The 18,212-nt window shown below is 46.7% G+C and overlaps 1 pseudogene; it reads left to right on the forward strand.

The window, feature by feature from the left end:
- The first annotated feature begins 7,986 nt into the window (after positions 1 to 7,986).
- LOC147982320 (uncharacterized) lies at positions 7,987 to 9,896 on the forward strand (annotated as a pseudogene).
- Positions 9,897 to 18,212: the final 8,316 nt, after the last annotated feature.

Below are 18,212 nucleotides of genomic sequence, written 5' to 3' on the forward strand. Positions count from 1 at the left end.
CCTTCTTCGCGTCCATGGCAGCATCCTCCTACTCCTTCGACGGCTGCGGTGAATCCGGAAGCAGGCCAGCAGCGATCCAAGCATCGCGCCTGGCCCGGATCTCCTCCGATAGCTGCAGCCGCCGCTTCGGTGTCAACATAGCATAGGTGGTGATTCTTTGCCAGGCCACGGCTAGCAGCCGACAATGAGCAGAAGGATGATGGAGACATGGAGGGGACGGAGAGGGAAGAAATGGGGACGGACGGGCTGATGGTGTCCTGGACGAAGGGGTGCCAACCTATACGGCCCATAGTCCATCCGCCAGGCTTATGGCCTTACGATCACTAAAAGGATGGACTATTGAAGCTACAGACCCGGTGTGGTCTAGATGGCATATTGACATCCGACCATATGTGTAAACCTAGGTACTCTCGTGCATATATAAGCCGAGGGGTTTAGTCTTTAGAGGCATGATCACCAGCCTTAGGGTTTAGAACACAATCATCCGATCTCGAGGTAGATTATCTTGTACTCTATACTCCCTCACATTAATACAATGAAAGCGGGACATAGGGTTTATCTCTTTAAGAGGGCCTGAACCTGGATAAACATTGTCTCCCTTTTTTCCAGCTACCATTGTTCCTAAACCTACAGCTCAAGATAGCCTACCCGAGATCCGCCGGTTGTAGCACCGACATTGGTGGCCCATACAGGTCATGCTATGTGGTCAAAAAGGATGAATGGCTCGTCTCCAGATTAATAGTGACATTAGCTGCAGCAAAATCTTCATCCCAGGCCAACTGTTCCCGTTCGTTAGCATGGTCCTTCACGCCGATCCTGCCGGACACCTCGGCCGGGTCGAGTACTTCGCTCCAAATTTGCTCATCAGATTTGGAAGCTTTAAATACACTGCCGATTCTCACGCGATCTTGCCCTTTTTGGCTGAACGCGAGATCGGTTGGGGCATTCCACCGACACCGCGACTTTAACCACGGACTCGACCTCGAATCCGGACCAAGGATCAGGTCACGCTCCGGAACTAGCATCGAGTTCAGATCGAAACACATCAGTATCAGACCAGGCCCATGCCCTGGCTAATCCTCGCTCTGAAGTCGTGTCACCCTCTTCCTTGAGCATAGTGCAAGTTAGCCCCACCTACTGCCAAGAGATGGGCCCAATATACCTCTCGCTTTCGAGCAAGATGCTAGACCAAATCCAGAATATCGGGATTCCGGGGTCAGTCCTCAGTTTATGATCTGATCAGATGTAAATCCGATCATAGGGAAATTTATGTCCCGCCTACCACACACTTAGTGACTATAGTCGAACATTTAACCAACGTACTGGACTATGCCTCCAAGGAGGCAACTGACATCGATGAAGATGTTAATCATTCATCCGGCGCTGCTCCATCCAACACAGGCAACTGGATGGGAACCTCTACCTACGAAGTCTACATGGTGGATACCCCCAAGGACGACAAGGAGGAGAAGAAAAAGGATCCCCCAAACACCGACGGAAGCACTCTATATGCACCGGTAAAGGGGACGCAAGCTACAACGACAACGATAATGTCACCTTTGGTAATAACACCACCCCGGGCGGCGCCGAGGGCCAAGGCAAATGCGATAATGTCACACCCGGTCAAATCGACGGCACCGCATGGACGGAGGGCCACGACGATCCAGAGGACAGTAACCACATGCCAGAATCGGAAGATGATGTAAGCCTTGGATCCAAGGGGTTCGAAGTTCCCAAGAACCTCCTTGAGTTGGAAAAATTTCTACGGTGGCTCGCTAGCATCGCCCGAAGTATTAAAGGGCGCGAGACACTTAGCCAACCAGGGCACACTCAATGATAAGTGGGTGGAGGTCCTTGCAGCCGAACAAGACCTCGAGCAAAGACGCATAGATCCAATCAAATTCTACACGCGATGTCGTCTGCTTCCATCATTAGATGATGAAGTTGACGGCAATCTACCCTATAAGCATGACCGCCCCGACAGCCCGACTGCCCTCCCAAAGGGCGGGATATACCAAAGGATGGGCTTCGAGACCCCCCTGCAATACCTCGCCATGAAGGCAGAGATCCGATCCCATCTTCTCTATTGTATGATCTGCGGGAAAAACTAACCGCACAACCTGCTCCATCATGATCCATATATTGATCCAGAGACCGCATGCCTGCTGGACAGACCGGGTATCAAGCATGGATTGAAAAGCACGACGGGGCTCGGGACGACACATGTGTTTGGACAGCAACAGATGTCCGGGAAACGATAGCTCGGGCCAGAGGAGCTGCATACCTGATGTGCTTTACAGATGAGGTCATGCATCATCATTTCCCAGAATGATTTACACCCATCAACATCAAACAATACGATGGAACCACTGACCCGGTGGTGTAGATGCAGGATTCCATCGCCACATCCATATGGCTCGAGGATATGATCTCCAAGCCATTAAATATCTACCGTTGAAGCTTAAAGAACCAGCGAGGCACTGGCTCAATAGCTTGCCCGAGAACTTTATCGGCAGCTGGGAGGAGCTTGATCATGCCTTCCGAGTTAACTTCCAGGGCAGCTATTTTCGGCCACCCGATGCCGATGACCTGGGTCACATCATCCAGCAACCCAGCGAAGCTACTCAAAAGTTTTGGAATCAATTTTTGACCAGGAAGAATCAAATCGTTGATTGTTATGACGCAGAAGTGCTTGCCGCTTTATGGCGCAACATTCGTGATGAATGGCTGGCGCGATAACTCGGACAAGACAAGCCAGAGACAATGGCGGTTGGGGAGGATAGCTGGATGGCTCGCAGTACCAGCCACGGCAGCGACCACGGTACCTAGGAAGTATGCTATGGAAGCGGGAATCCTCGATGTAATAAAAACAATAAGCATCGCCATAAAGGCAATGACACTGACACCGATGAGGCGATTGTAAATGCGGGTTTAGCAATCAACGAAGAAGCCAGAAGAAGAAGCCCTACATTGGACAAGATCCTCAACAAGCCTTGCCAAATCCACGACAATTCGGACAAACCTGCTAATCACTCAAACCGGAATTGATAGGTCATAAAGCAGGCCGGCAGATTGCAGTCGACAACCTGAGAAGGAGCCAGCCTCGTAGTGAGAACGAGGATGAAACCCCTAGGCCAAGCAATGGAGGCCAAAAGAAATTTCCTCCTAGTGAAGGATGTGAACTTGATTTATGTCACCCACATCCCTAAAAGGGAGAGAAAGCGTATGCTACACGACGTTTTTACGCACTAGATCCCGTAACGTCGAAGTACAATCCATGGTGGGCTTTCCCGATCACTTTCGACGGGATAGACCAAACAACCAGCATCCGTCATGGAGGAACTGTGGCATTGGTACTTGATCCCATAGTGGATAATTTCCATTTAACACGAGTCCTTATGGACGACGGCAGCCGTATCAACCTGAGTTACGCTGACAAGGTCAGAGAGATGGCATTGATCCATCAATGATTAAACCCAGTAGCACCACTTTTAAGGGTATCATACCAGGTGTTGAGGCAAAATTCTCCGGGACCATAACCCTGGAAGTAGTCTTCGCCTCGCACGAGAACTTCTCAAGTGAGGACTTGATCTTCAACATCGTTCCTTTCCATAGTGGCTATCACGCACTCCTCGAGCGAACTGCTTTCGCTCATTTCAAAACTATCCCACATTACGCTATCTAAAGCTAAAGATGTCGGGACCCAGCGTCGTTATAACAACCAATTGCAACACCGAATGCTCCCTCCGTACGGAGGAGCAAACTTCAGGTTTTGCAGCCGAAGCGCAGGCTGCCCATGAGGCGTCAAGGCCCTTCAAGGCAACAAGCACACGGAGCTCCTTCAAGCGCTTCCGAGGTGTTGTTTCGCCTCCACGCAATGAAGCAGCAACCTTAACTAGGGTACGCGCCCCACGGCTCTCCCTACCTAACCGAGGACTATGTGCCTCGGCTACATAACTTTGCTCTCAAAATAGCATGGAAGGTTGTGGAGCACTATTATAAATGTACACCGTTGGGTTCAACCAAACAGTGTCAAACTACACCCTCGTGGTTTCAAGGGCACTAATAAAGGCCCACCAGAGTTTTATAATAAACACAATATTAAGCTGATATACTGCCGCTACTTGGCATGATCTCTTCAAATCATCCGCCACTCAAATGCATCACAAAGCATAGCAACGGCGTCGTAGCAGGTGACGCAGATGGACCCTAGAGTTCATAACATGAAGGCGCAAACGTGCAGCAGGGCCAAGACAGGATGTTAAACACAACATATGCTCTGTGTAAACCTTCCCTTGTATCTTTAATACTTTTTTTGGTAGCCCAAATTGCTCGGCTTAACCCTATCAACAATCTAACAAAATACCTACATGGTTGGTTTCCATTTTATGTGTGATTCCCATTTTTTCTCTCTTAATGTGCGCCGAAGTCAAACCTTTCACGATACAGATGTTACATACTATTAAAAGTCAGCGGCTTTAGACAGGGGCAATGATTCGAATCATACCCACTTACCTGCAATGCATGGTACTCATATAAAATTCCTTGGCCATTCATTCTCGGATATTGCTTTATATCATTCTGTTTCGTATTGTGTCTTTGGTCAATAGTTTGTTTGCCTGGCTCCTGTGCTTACTTCTTACGTTTCCGAGTGTTTGGCTAAGGGTAAAGGGATCACCACTACGATTGCACCTCCGGCTTAACTAGTCAAGTGTCTTAGTGGAGAAAGCCAAAAGCTGACTGTCACAATAAGCGTAAACTGGTCGGCGAACCGATGACTATGCCAAACTTTCAATCTATAGAGGTTACTCCAAGTTAAACGATGGGCCTTTTGTAACATTTGTCCAAGTGTTAATGGCTTGATCTCGGCAAATGCTGAACACTGACCATAGTCGGGGGGTTAATAACTAGCCTCCCCACTTAAAGCTCGTATGACTAAGTGAAAGTTATAAAGCCTTAAAATCCGATTGCCTGGTTTCCACTAACACAACTGCCTCCGGGCACCGATATGTTGGCTAAGGGTTGCCTTGTTACTACGGAAGCACCCTGCATAGCATCTACAAAGAGGCGGAAGTCGACGATTGGCCACTTTCTAGTTTTAAATGGTCGCAACAGACTCAAAACAATATAATAAACATAAAGGATTCATTCATATCGAAATGATATTTGTTATTATACATAATACACCTCGGGATACCGAGGGAGGTCTACTCAATGCCAGCAACAAGCTCGGGTCTACTCAAGGCCATCAAGGATGTTATCCTTATGACACTTGACCTCAGATATATGGGCCCCTTAAGACACATCGACAAGGTATTGCTTGGGTACACACCTCTTGCCTTTGAGGCCACCCTTCGCCATATCCTCGACTTTGATCCCTAGGTAATGTGTCTTTACAGACACATACGCCAGCCGAGCACCCTCTGGAGCTGTTGCACCAATTTGAAAAAGCTACTTTGTAACAGCTCGGTAGGCCATAGGGTGAGGCAGACGTCCTCCATGGCAATCCTGGCGATGCGATGCACCTCCATTAACTGCTTCATCTGGTCACCGAGGAGTGGAGGATGCGACGGCGCTTGAAATTGTGCCCAGAACACCTTCTGTTCAGCACAATCCTCGCGCCCGTCGAAGTATCAGCACGCATAGGCTGCACTCCTCGACATGTCTGCAAAGGCACCTGGCACATGCCAGATTTGCGTCAGCTTGACGAAGCAGCCATCACCGAAGATGCACTGGAATAAAAATGGCTTACCGGCAGCTATCGCCGACACTTGCCGAAGTTGCTCCTGGTCTGACATTGCTTGGACCATGGCTTCTTTGCACGCTAGCTCGAGCCTTTTGAGCTCGGTTGCATCCTTCTCTTTAACAGCCTGAAGGACGTCGCACTCCGCGTACAGGCCCTTCATGTCCTGCTCAACCTCTAACAACCGAGCTTAGTCCTTCCTCTGAGCATTTTGCTCTTCGGCAAGCTCGGCGCTGTTCTTCTCCGCAGCAGCCCTTTGCTACTTGGCCTCGTCTTGAGCCTTCTTAAGCCTGGCGCGGAGGACCTCCATCTCGCTCGCGGCAGCTGAAAACAACAATCAACACAAATATATTAGTAATGGAGTTGTTTTAAAGAACGAATAAAACTATGGCGCTAGTTTTAAGGGATATTTAAATTAGTGCCCTGGTTCCTTAATTGTGCTCACTTTTCCCCATGCTCCAAACATTTGCTCACTTTTCCCCTCTTCCTTAGCTGAAACTCTCACAAATGCTCATAGCGGGTGTTTGCCATCTTGACCGTCCATTGACCGTTAATTGCTGACGAGTGGGGCCGAGTCTTCGTCTGACTGTTGCTTGCTGACGGGTGGGACCGCAAGGAGACACATATTGGGCAGCTTGTCTGAATCTGAAACAGATCTAGACAGGCCGCACTGCACAGCGCCGCCCCGCCCTCTCCACCGGCGTCTTGCCACGTCCACCGCAGTTGTTTCCTCCACCCTATGCCCTCGTCCGTTCGTCGGCGACGCTGGGTCTCCGCCAGATATAGCCCACCCCCATCTGGGATTACATAGCGATGTTGAGTGAGGACGCCCGGAATGCAGTCGATCGTGGAGAGGATTGGGTCGAATCCGCGGGAGATAATTCATGGATTAAACCTGGGTAAGCATTGTTTCCTCTCAAATTGACGTTCTAAGTCGTATTGTAGGCCGTATTTGACTTCTGTTTGCTTGAATCGTTCGAATTTGTGCTCGATTTTACCCAGCTAACTGAAGCCTTTGTTTCCTTCCCCAACAAAATAGGATCGATCCCGCGCTGGCTTTCCGGCTGGCGATTAGAATGAAAACTAGTGTGCTGCGTGGTACTAAACCGCATTTGATTTCATCATTTTTCTATCCCAAAGTGGTAGAAACCAGCATATCTTTCAAAGATTTGCGAGCTGAGCTCCGAAACACCTATCCCTGGAGTGATGCCGATGCTGTTGAACTGAATTACTGCAGTAGTGACGAGCAAAGATTTCTCCCACTAACTTGCAACGATCATATGGCGTTGCTTTTTGCTGGGATTGCTGGCTGCCGATTCGGTAAACTCCAAATCGATGTGCTTCAGCCATGCGCAGAACGGGCGAAGGGGAAGGGAGTTCAGACATCATCTGTCTGTGCTAATAGCCAGCACCCCGGCACTCCTTGTAGATCGACACCAAGTAAAGCAAGTGGTTCAGGGAGTCACAACATGCCTGCTGCCAATTCTAGTTCTGATTCAGCTGCTGCTTCTCGTGTACCTTCTGCAGTTGGTGTAGAAGAAGATGCAGAACCTGATGAGGCAGTGCCTACAAATGATGATGAAGACGAGATGATGTTTCCTGAACTGGTCGATGTAGCCAGTCAGCAAGTAGTGGATGACGAATATATGGAGGAGCCCATCAGCCAAGCTAGGTTTGATGACACTGACGATGAAGAGAAGGTGGAGAACGTGGACAACTTAATCGAGGATGAATATGATGGTGATGACATGCCAACAATTGAGTGGAACAGGGAAAAACCTGAGCTTAGTGTAGGTACCATTTTCCAATCAATGGTGGACTGTCCGAATGCAGTGACAACATGTTGCATTATATCTGAAAACACCTATAAGATTAAAAGGAGTGATCCAGCAAGGTTCACAGTTTTTTGTCCATATCCTAGGTGTAGGTGGAAGTTGCATGCATCTCGTATGAGAAAGAGCAAATATATTCAGGTAATCCAAGTTCAGTTAGTAATTTAGTTTCAGATCGTTGAGTAAGGTTTCTTAACTGTTCTTTACCCTTTTATTTTGCTTCAGATAAAGACAAACCCACACAAGCACACCTGTCCACCTGGAGGGGGAGGGGGGGAGGCCAAAACCAAGCTAGCAAAAACTAGGTGGGTGGCAGATGCTATATTGGATTGGCCGAGATAAGAACCTGGACTTGGTCCAACAGCACTCCATGGGAAGCTTTTTGAGAAGTACAAGATAGAAATTCTTTACATGAGAATTTTCAATGCTAGGGAAAAGGCTCTTGACAGAATTAATGGTCAATGGAATGACAATTTTCAGCTGCTTTACACTTTCAAAGCTGAAGTGGAGATGGCAAGTCCAGGGAGTGTTGTAGAGATTGACAAGCATACAGTTCCATTCAAAATAAAAGGGAAGTCATTTCAGAAGGAGTGCTTCAGAAGGGCTTTTGTTTATTTCAAGGCTTGCTGGCAGGGGTTTCTAGATGGTTGCAGGCCCTATTTGGCTGTAGATGCTACACATTTGACTGGAAGATGGAGAGGACAGCTAGTAGCAGCTTCTGCAGTTGATGGACACAACTGGCTATTCCCAGTTGCATTTGGTGTGGTGGAGGCAGAGTCTGAGGAAAGTTGGGTCTGGTTTCTGCAGTAGTTGCGCAACATTATAGGCACACCCCCAGGTTTAGCTATACACACAGATGCTTGCAAGGGTTTAGAGAGTGCAGTGGAAATTGTATTCCCTGGAGTGGAGCACAGGGAATGTATGCGACACCTAGCGCATAATTTCAAAAAGAAGTTCAAAGGTAAAGTTTATGATGAGAACTTATGGCCAGCATCATACACATGCGGGAAAGGAAGCATGAACACCATTTGAGAGTGTTGTATGCTCAAAATCCTCTTGTGAAGGAGTACATGGATGCACATCATGGCAAGGTGTGGTCAAGAAGCAAATTCAACGAAATCTGCAAAGTAGATTATGTGACCAGTAACCTTGCAGAATGCTTCAATTCAAAGTTCAAGTCAGTGAAAGGGCTCTTGTTGTGGCAAGCATTTGACAAGATGAGGCAAATGATCATGATAAAGATGGCTCTTCGCAAAAGAATTGCAGAAACACAATATGTTGGTCATCAAATGCTCCCATCACCGATTAAGGCATTGCACTTGAAGGCAAGAGGACTGAAGATGAAATGCATTCGATCTGGTACATATGAGGGAGAGGTTACCTATACTGACACTAAAAATAGGATATTGAGGTATCATGTGAACCTAAGTACTAGAGAATGTACTTGTAGGCAATGGCAGATCCGTGGGAAGCCATGCATACATGCCCTACATCTGATGACCGTTATCGGTGGTACAGATGGTGAAGTTGATCAATATTGCTCTGAGTATTTCTCTGTTGCCAAATTTATGGCTGCTTATGCTGACAATGTGCCTGCACTATTGGGGAAAGATCAATGGAACATAGTAGATCCAGGGTTCAAACTCCACGCTCCTGTCATTACTAGACCACCAGGAAGACCAAGGAACCAGAGGATTAGAGCAGGTGAGGAGGGTCGTCTACCAAAGAAGCGTGCTTGCAAAAAATGTGGAGTTCTGGGGCATATTGCTAGGCTTTGTACCAATGCAGTGGATTCATCATTTGGAGAGGAGGAAAGATGGACAGCAGCCAATGCTGAGGAGAATGCAGCAGCAATGGAGACTGAAGATGCAGTGGAGAATGCAACAGCAAATGAAGCATCTTGGTATGTGTTTGCACCCTTTGTAGAATGCAGCTACCCTTTTGTTTGCATTTGTTCTCTTTTTTTCCTATGGCTTATAATTTTATTTACCAGCTCTAGGGAGAAAAGGCCGAGAGATGAAGAAGCGGAAGATTTTGAAACCATGGCCTTTGATGGTTTTGAATCTATAAGAGAGGAAGAGGAGGGCGCAATTTTTCCAATTGTGCCTTTAAAGATTACTGAACCCATAGATGACCGTCAAATGGTCGTCAAGTGCTCGGTGAGTGCAACTACTCCATCAGCACCTCCATGAGAAAAACCCCAAGTAAAGCCCAAGATCAAAAGGAACAAGAGTCTGAAAGAAAAGAGCATCTCAACTAGGGAAACCAGGAGCAAGACGGTGAAGCCAGCTGCAAACACAAGGAGCAAGTCGAAAATTTGAATTAAGTTGTTGGGAAATGTTTGTGTTTTCAATTTGAGGGCGAGTGGATCGCTTAAAACATGGTAGATTTGTATTAAGATGTTGGCATCTTAAAACTTGGTAGATTTGAGCTACTGTGAAAACCTATCAGTTGTAATGATGTTGCTTCTACTTTGGTTTCTTATTTGAGTCAGAATTCAAATTTCCATCAAAATTTGAATTTAAATCAATATTTGAATTTGGGCCAAAATTTGGATTCGAGTCAAAGTTGAAGTTGAACATTGGAGGTTCATTGCATTGTGCGGTGTATTTGATCGAGCATTTGAAGTCCAATATTCGTAGGTGAACAGTCCGAATGAGAAATGTGCTAGAAACGAGCTCGAAAACTAGGGTAAACAGCCCTATTTGAAATCAAGTTTTTTTTGACCTTGCCTAAATGAGGCATATTTTTTTTATTAACACTTGTTCCATATATATAGGGTAAAAACGAAGTCTCACTATTTATTGATTAATATTCATATTACTACATTTTTTTGAAAAAAATACGCTTTTAATTCAAAACCGTCAAATAACACGTTTTAGATATGAAAATGAAAAAGTAAGTTCAGATCCTTCTTACTCACTCCAAAATGAAGCTATGGAGATTTTTCTGATTTTTTAATTATTTTGATTTTTTTTCAAACCCTAAACCCTCTCTCCCTATTCTACGAACTCTGAAAATGTTCATAGGTGATAGCTCATTTGTGTGAAGACTTTTTTCATTGAAATGACCTACACCAAGTTTATATTTTTTTCTCATAACCTTGTCACATATGACGGCTATGTGCGCAAGAATTACAACATTTTGATTTTTTTTGAATTTTTTAAAAACATTTGAACTTGATTTCGACAGATCACTTCAAAAAATGATTTTTCAAAAAAACGCCCCTATACCGAGTTTATATTTTTTTATGGTAACTAGGTCTCATAAACGGACGAACTACGTTTGTTTTATATTTTTGCGATTTTTTCTAATTTAGTTATGGCCATTTGAAATCTGGTCAAACCCTAATAACCCCGTTGACTCGCTCATAACCCCGCATAAATGCTCCAAACCCTAGCGTCGAACGTGCGCCGTCGGATCCTACCAAGCGCCAAACACCACCCGTCAGATGTGAGGCAGGCATGCGCGATCCGCGTGATGCATCCTGATTGGCTACTGCACTGTCCTTCTCGGGTTTTTTACGATCTGCCCCACTTTACATATGAAATTGTATTTTTCGCACATGACCACCACATGTCAGTGTTAAGAGTTGGTTCAAATATTGAAACTGCAAAATACAATGTGGCAAATCATCAATATGGCTTCCCTTTCTCCTCTTCTCCATCTGACAGACAAAGGCATCGAGCAGATCGAGCAATTCCTCTGTTTCTTTCCCCATCTTCGCGATATGTCGACCTCCTCGTCAGCCCCCCGTTCCACGTGGCCGGTGTATGGTCCAGTGCTGATGACTCGATGCACTGACTGCCCACGGACTGCGCCACTGAAGCGGTTGACTTCGAAGGAGGAGAAGAATGGGAACTTTGGGCGCGAGTTCGTCAAATGCGAGAGCAAGCCAGAGGGGCAGGTTAGATCTGAGTTTTCCTCGCATCCTTTATCTCTAATTTCTCAAAAAATCTGTCAGATTTGGATTTAGGTTACATGATTTCGTTTTCAGATCGTGAAGAAATGCCACCATTTCGAGTGGACGGATGATTACATCCAGAGGCTTCAAGTGTCGGGCTTGCTGGAGTCGAGGGGGAATGCAATCAGCGAGTCCAATCTGCCCCATGACAGTGCCGCTCCGGCAGCAGCAGCACGTCCGGTATACCCGACGGTGGTAGATGTCGAACTGAAGACGGAATTGAAGAAGATGAACAAGAACTTCAAGCAGCTGATTGAGTTGAAGAAGCAATCCAATCTGATAGCTTTAGGAATACTTGCTCTAGGAATTTTTTACTTGATGGCCATCTCTCGTTAGAGATGTTTGTCTACTGTTGTTGCCACTATTTAGCAATCCAAGTCCGTTTATCTCAAATGCAACTCTATTTAGTGCAACTGTCGATCACTGAATGTATGCAGTTTACTGTTAAGTTTCGACACTTTTAGTTTCGGCAGAAAACAACTACCAGTTCAGTGATAGGATTATTTTGTTAGCTAATAACCTCGAGTATTGGATCATACCATAGCTCGTCAGATGACAGTAAGTAGTACTTGAGCAGCACAAGGAATATACATCAAGTTCATCTCTTCTCTGTCGCACTTGCCAAACTTTTGTCCTCGAGTTCGTCAGTTCTGCTAAAAAAAACCTAGTTCGCTGGCCCAAAAAGAAGCCCAGAAACAAGCGATGTTTCTTTTTTTGTTTAGGAAGGATTGCTTTGTTCTTTTTATTTCTGATGGATTTTTTCATTAATTTGATTGCCCAATCTCTTCTATCTCATTTAGGAATTTTTTTGGCTTTCCTTTATGGGTCCCTTCATTTTTTAGAATCAAAGTATTTGCAAACCGCAGTATTATTATGCCTAGCGAACCAATACTTCATGATTAGAAAAACAGGTCTAAACCTCTTTTTTACATACTTCAAACATAGTGTAGTTAAAACTACACTTTTGACTAAAGCCAAATATCTCAAAGTATTTGATACTTCAATATTTCTGAAAACCAAAGTATTCTTTGAATCCTAAAAAATAAAGAGCTCTCAAACTAAAGCCGTGTACAAATGTACAATATGTTCTTATTTTTAGAAGGCATCTATAAACACATCATTTTTAGTTTGTTTGGTTAATTTTTCCCACGCCAATTAGCCGTGTCTAAACTTGGGACAAACAAAATACAAACATAACAAAGCATTAATATAACACACATAACTTAACTTAGATAGGGTACGGTTGCTAGGGCAACATAAGTTCTTACATAGACACCGTAGATAATAGTTAACCTTACATAGATAGCTCGGGCAACACACACACACCAAACTAACACTACATAGTAGATATATAGATAGGGTAGCTAGGGCAACACCGCCATGTCTTCACCTTAACCGCCGGCTTCACCGTCTTCTTCGCCGCTGGCTTCAGTACTCCTCCTCCTCCTCACGGCCGTTGTCGCCGAGGTAGTACGGGAGGCTGTGCATGCGGTTGAGAGCGGGGAAGACGCTCTCGAAGTCGGTGAAGATGTTATAGGTTGTGAATGCGATGAACTCACACCCACACCAATACACCTTGCCGAGCAGGTAGTAGGCATCGAACCTGTTGGTGAAGTGGACGACGAGCCCTACCACTGGAGCGTTGGCGTGGGGACGCTGCTCCACGAGGTTGAACATGGGCGGCGAGCCTGCCGGGAGGTGGTGGAAGCCCGCACGGAGGAACCCCCGTGCAAGCTCAGTGCTTCCCCTCCAGCGGGAGAACACCCACACGCGAAGGGATTCCTCGACGACGACGTTGGCGGGGTACCGCCGTTCCGGCACGGTGGGCGGCGCTTGGAACGTCGGCCCGTTGTACTGCATCTTGCTCGCTTCGCTGAGTGGAATGGCTTTGGCTTTTGGGGGAAGAAGAGAAGAAGTTGGAGGCGCAGATGGATCTGTAGAAGAAGAGGCAATGGTGGGCAGTTTAAATAGCCGGGGGAGACGAAGTGGGCACACGCGCAAACGGCCGGCGTAGATCATGACTCAGTGCGTGCGTGAACCGATGCGATCATCAATGTGTGAACGTGAATCGATGCGAGCGTGCTTTGCGTGCTCTGCGTTGGCGGCTGCCTGCCCCCCATTCACGAGCGTGCGTGCAGCCTGCGGCGTGAACCAATGCCTCGACATATGGACGCGACCGTGCGTGCAGTCTGCCCCTTCTGTCACCGGCACGTATGCCTGCGACGCGTGAAACGACGATGCGGAGCGACTGAATCCACCGGCAACCGTGCGGCACGGATCGATGCGTGCGTGTCGGCGTGCATGCATGCGATTAGGTCTAGGTCACTAGATGCGTGCGTGGCGGTGTTCGCATGCATAGCAGGCTACATCGTGCCAAAGCCGGGCATGCATAGCAGGCTGCATCCATCGATAGCAGGCTTTTTAAATTTATTACCAACAAACTAACGGGCCCGTCCTATGAACACAAACACGGCCCAACCAGCGAAGCCACAGCCACAGTCAACAGAGTCCAACGAGCCCCTAAAAAACAAAGTCCAACGTGGCCCCACAAGTCAGTTAACGGCCAAGACGGCAAACGTCTATTATGAACATTTGTGAGAGTTTCAGCTAAGGGAATGGGGAAAAGTGAGCAAAAGTTTGAAGCGTGGGGAAAACTGAGCACAACTAAGGAATTGGGGGCACAGATGGAATAAGCCCTAGTTTTAACGTTGCGCCATATCCATCTGCTCCTCTTCAGACTGCGCAAGCTTGTTTTTCAGCTCGGCCACCACTTTCAGGGTAGACACCGAAGACGAGTCCGAGGCCTAAAAACAAAAAATAGTATTAGACTTTGAAAGGTCGAATTCGATCCTCTCGTCGGACGTGTAGATCCAACAAGAGTCTTGGGGGTACTGCATATTCACTTTGAATATAAATTTAAAATCAATACATGGACCCCCCTTAAGTCAGTTTTTTTTGTGGGGACCCCCAAGTCAGTTTATCAAACTAATTTGGGCTCGGGGGCTACTCTGCATTCACTCTTAATTAGAAGCATAAATTAAAACTTCGACTAGTATTGTAAACAATTCTTCGGACAATTATTTTTCAAAGCTTGTCGTTAAAGGGCTACTGGGTGTACTAAGCATTAACTAAAATGGTACCGTTGTACAAACTAAAGAACGGTAAAAATAACATACCTCAAAACCTTTTGAAAGGCTTATGAAGGCCTCTACAATTCCGGCTACTGCAGACCGGAACTAGTTAAAAGCTATGCCGAGAACAACACGGTGCTCGGGGTAAATCAAGGAGCTCCATAGAGCTCGCTCCATCTCCTTACGCCGCCCCAAGATGGCCGGCTGAGCGTCCTTGGCCCCATACCTCATCGGAGAGGTAATGTCCGCCTCTATGCGGCTAGGCGGCGCTGGGTCTGTCGGAGCCGAGAACTCCGAGCGATTAAGCATCGGCTCCTCTAGAACCAGGGGAGCCCCTTCCCCTTGATCCCCTCTGGCTGAGGGTTGGACCTCAGACATGGACACATCGGCACCACTCTCTCTGTTTAACATAGGAGGGTCTGGATGTGAAGAGACCTCCCCAAGCTCATCGTGAGTTGGGTAGGGGCGCGCGCGCACTCGAGGAGCCCTCAACGAGCTCCGGGGAGGGATGGTGTTGTTCGACTCCTCTTCAGGAAGGCGGTGTTTCGTGATGTAAAACGAAACAATATGGTAAAAGTTAAGAATATGTCAGTTAAAACTTATACAATGTGTTAAATAGAGTACCTCCTCGGCTGCGGCTTCCCTCTGCGTAGCAGGGGATGCACATCCTCAGAAGAGCCGAAGAGCACTGCCTCGTCGACGGCTAAGGACTTTCTCTGCTGGGCAGCTTTGGCTTTTCGAAGCCTTTTGAACAACTGAGGAGGGCAGTCCTCCTCGGTGTTTAGGGACGTCGTCCTCCTCCTCTGGGGCGAGTACGCCTCGCCCTCCTCCTATCCTTATCTTTCTCCTTCTCTTAGACGGAGGAACTATGGGCTCTTTTCAACCTGGCATCTGAGGGAGCTCCTGGGCCGCGCAAATCATTTTTCTTCTTCGGAACAATGTACGGTTCCTTGGCCAGCAGCTTGGCAAGCTGGGGGGCTTGGGACACCTTGGGCAGTGGCGTCGGGGAAACTATTTTGTTGGCCTTGTTATGCCAAGTCTGGTCATCGGATGTCAAACTGATTACTTTATTGAAAGTTGCAAGTATAGAAAGGACAGTAGCATCCTGAAAATTGTCTATAACTCGGATGGACTGTTGATGTCATAACTGATATCCCCTTCCTCTTTGGGGAAGATGTTCTTGGGCACCTTGAAAAGAGACGTGCACATCCCATCAAGGTTGGTGCGGAAGAAGAGTCGCACCATCGCCTCATCCTCGAGCTTGTAGTGCCACATGGGGTTGGCCTTGAGTTGAAAAGGAAGGATGTGGCGGTGAAGCATGACCTAGACTACATCCACTAGCTTGATGCCTTGGTCGATCACTGTCTTGAGCCTTTTCTTAAGTGCCTTCACCTTGCCTGGATTTCCCAAGTCCATGCCTTTCTTTGTCCAGGAGACGAGCATCTTCGGGGGCTCGGTCATGAATATAGGGACTTCGGCTAGACTGTTGGTGAGTGGTTCAGATATGTAGAATCATTCTCTCTACTACACATTCATGATCTCCACAAATACGCCCTCGGGCCAGAGCAACGTGGGAGCTTTCTTATCATGGTCCTGCCACATTCCGCGAGCTGGGAGCCACTAGTCTTCGGCTTGACACTGAAGATCTTCAGCCACAAGCCGAAGTGCGGTTTGATGCAAAGGAATGCCAATGAAAAACAGCCTCGGGCCACGATGCGTTATGTGATAACTGATTCAACCCCACGATAGGTGGTGATGGCTCGGGAGAGTTTTCAGGGTTTTGATGTCTACTACGCAACCTTCTCCTTGTAGACGTTGTTGGGCCTCCAAGTGCAGAGGTTTGTAGGACAGTAGCAAATTTCCTTCAAGTGGATGACCTAAGGTTTATCAATCAGTGGGAGGCGTAGGATGAAGATGGTCTCTCTCAATCAACCCTGCAACCAAATAACAAAGAGTCTCTTGTGTCCCCAACACACCCAATACAATGGTAAATTGTATAGGTGCACTAGTTCAGCGAAGAGATGGTGATACAAGTGCAATATGGATGATAGATATGAGTATTTGTAATCTGAAAATATAAAAACAGCAAGGTAACTAATGATAAAAGTGAGTGCAAACGGTATTGTAATGCGTTGAAACAAGGCCTAGGGTTCATACTTTCACTAGTGCAAGTTCTCTCAACAATAATAACATAATTGGATCATATAACTATCCCTCAACATGCAACAAAGGGTCACTCCAAAGTCACTAATAGCGGAGAACAAACAAAGAGATTATTGTAGGGTACGAAACCACCTCAAAGTTATTCTTTCTGATCGATCTATTCAAGAGTCCGTAGTAAAATAACACGAAGCTATTCTTTCCGTTCGATCTATCATAGAGTTCGTACTAGAATAACACCTTAAGACACAAATCAACCAAAACCCTAATGTCACCTAGATACTCCAATGTCACCTCAAGTATCCGTGGGTATGATTATACGATATGCATCACACAATCTCAGATTCATCTATTCAACCAACACAAAGTACTTCAAAGAGTGCCCCAAAGTTTCTACCGGAGAGTCAAGATGAAAACGTGTGCCAACCCCTATGCATAAGTTCACAAGGTCACTGAACCCGCAAGTTGATCACCAAAACATACATCAAGTAGATCACGTGAATATCCTATTGTCACCACAGATAAGCACATGCAAGACATACATCAAGTGTTCTCAAATCCTTAAAGACTCAATCCGATAAGATAACTTCAAAGGGAAAACTCAATCCATTACAAGAGAGTAGAGGGGGAGAAACATCATAAGATCCAACTATAATAGCAAAGCTCGCGATACATCAAGATCGTACCACCTCAAGAACACGAGAGAGAGAGAGATCAAACACATAGCTACTGGTACATACCCTCAGCCCCGAGGGTGAACTACTCCCTCCTCGTCATGGAGAGCGCCGGGATGATGAAGATGGCCACCGGTGAGGGATCCCCCCTCCGGCAGGGTGCCGGAACAGGGTCCCGATTGGTTTTTGGTGGCTACAGAGGCTTGCGGCGGCGGAACTCCCGATCTATTCTGTTCCCCGATGTTTTTAGGGTATATGGATATATATAGGCGAAAGAAGTCGGTAAGGGGAGCCACGAGGGGCCCATGAGGGTGGGGGGCGCGCCCAGGGGGCAGGCGCGCCTCCCTGCCTCGTGGCCACCTCGAAGCTTCCCTGACTTCAACTCCAAGTCTCCTGGATCACGTTCGTTCCAAAAATCATGCTCCCGAAGGTTTCATTCCGTTTGGACTCCGTTTGATATTCATTTTCTGCGAAACACTGAAACAAGGGGAAAAGCAGAAACTGGCACTGGGCTCTAGGTTAATAGGTTAGTCCCAAAAATAATATAAAAGTGCATAGTAAAGCCCATTAAACATCCAAAACAGATAATATAATAGCATGGAACAATCAAAAATTATAGATACGTTGGAGACGTATCAGGTTTGAACCCTCTCACTGGTTGTACCAACGTGGCAGGCCTTTGAGGCTAAGTTACTTCAACACCTCAGG

The sequence above is a fragment of the Triticum urartu genome, chromosome 3A (genome assembly GCF_056163025.1).
Source record: "Triticum urartu cultivar PI428250 chromosome 3A, HENAU_Tu73, whole genome shotgun sequence".
Lineage (NCBI taxonomy): Eukaryota > Viridiplantae > Streptophyta > Magnoliopsida > Poales > Poaceae > Triticum > Triticum urartu.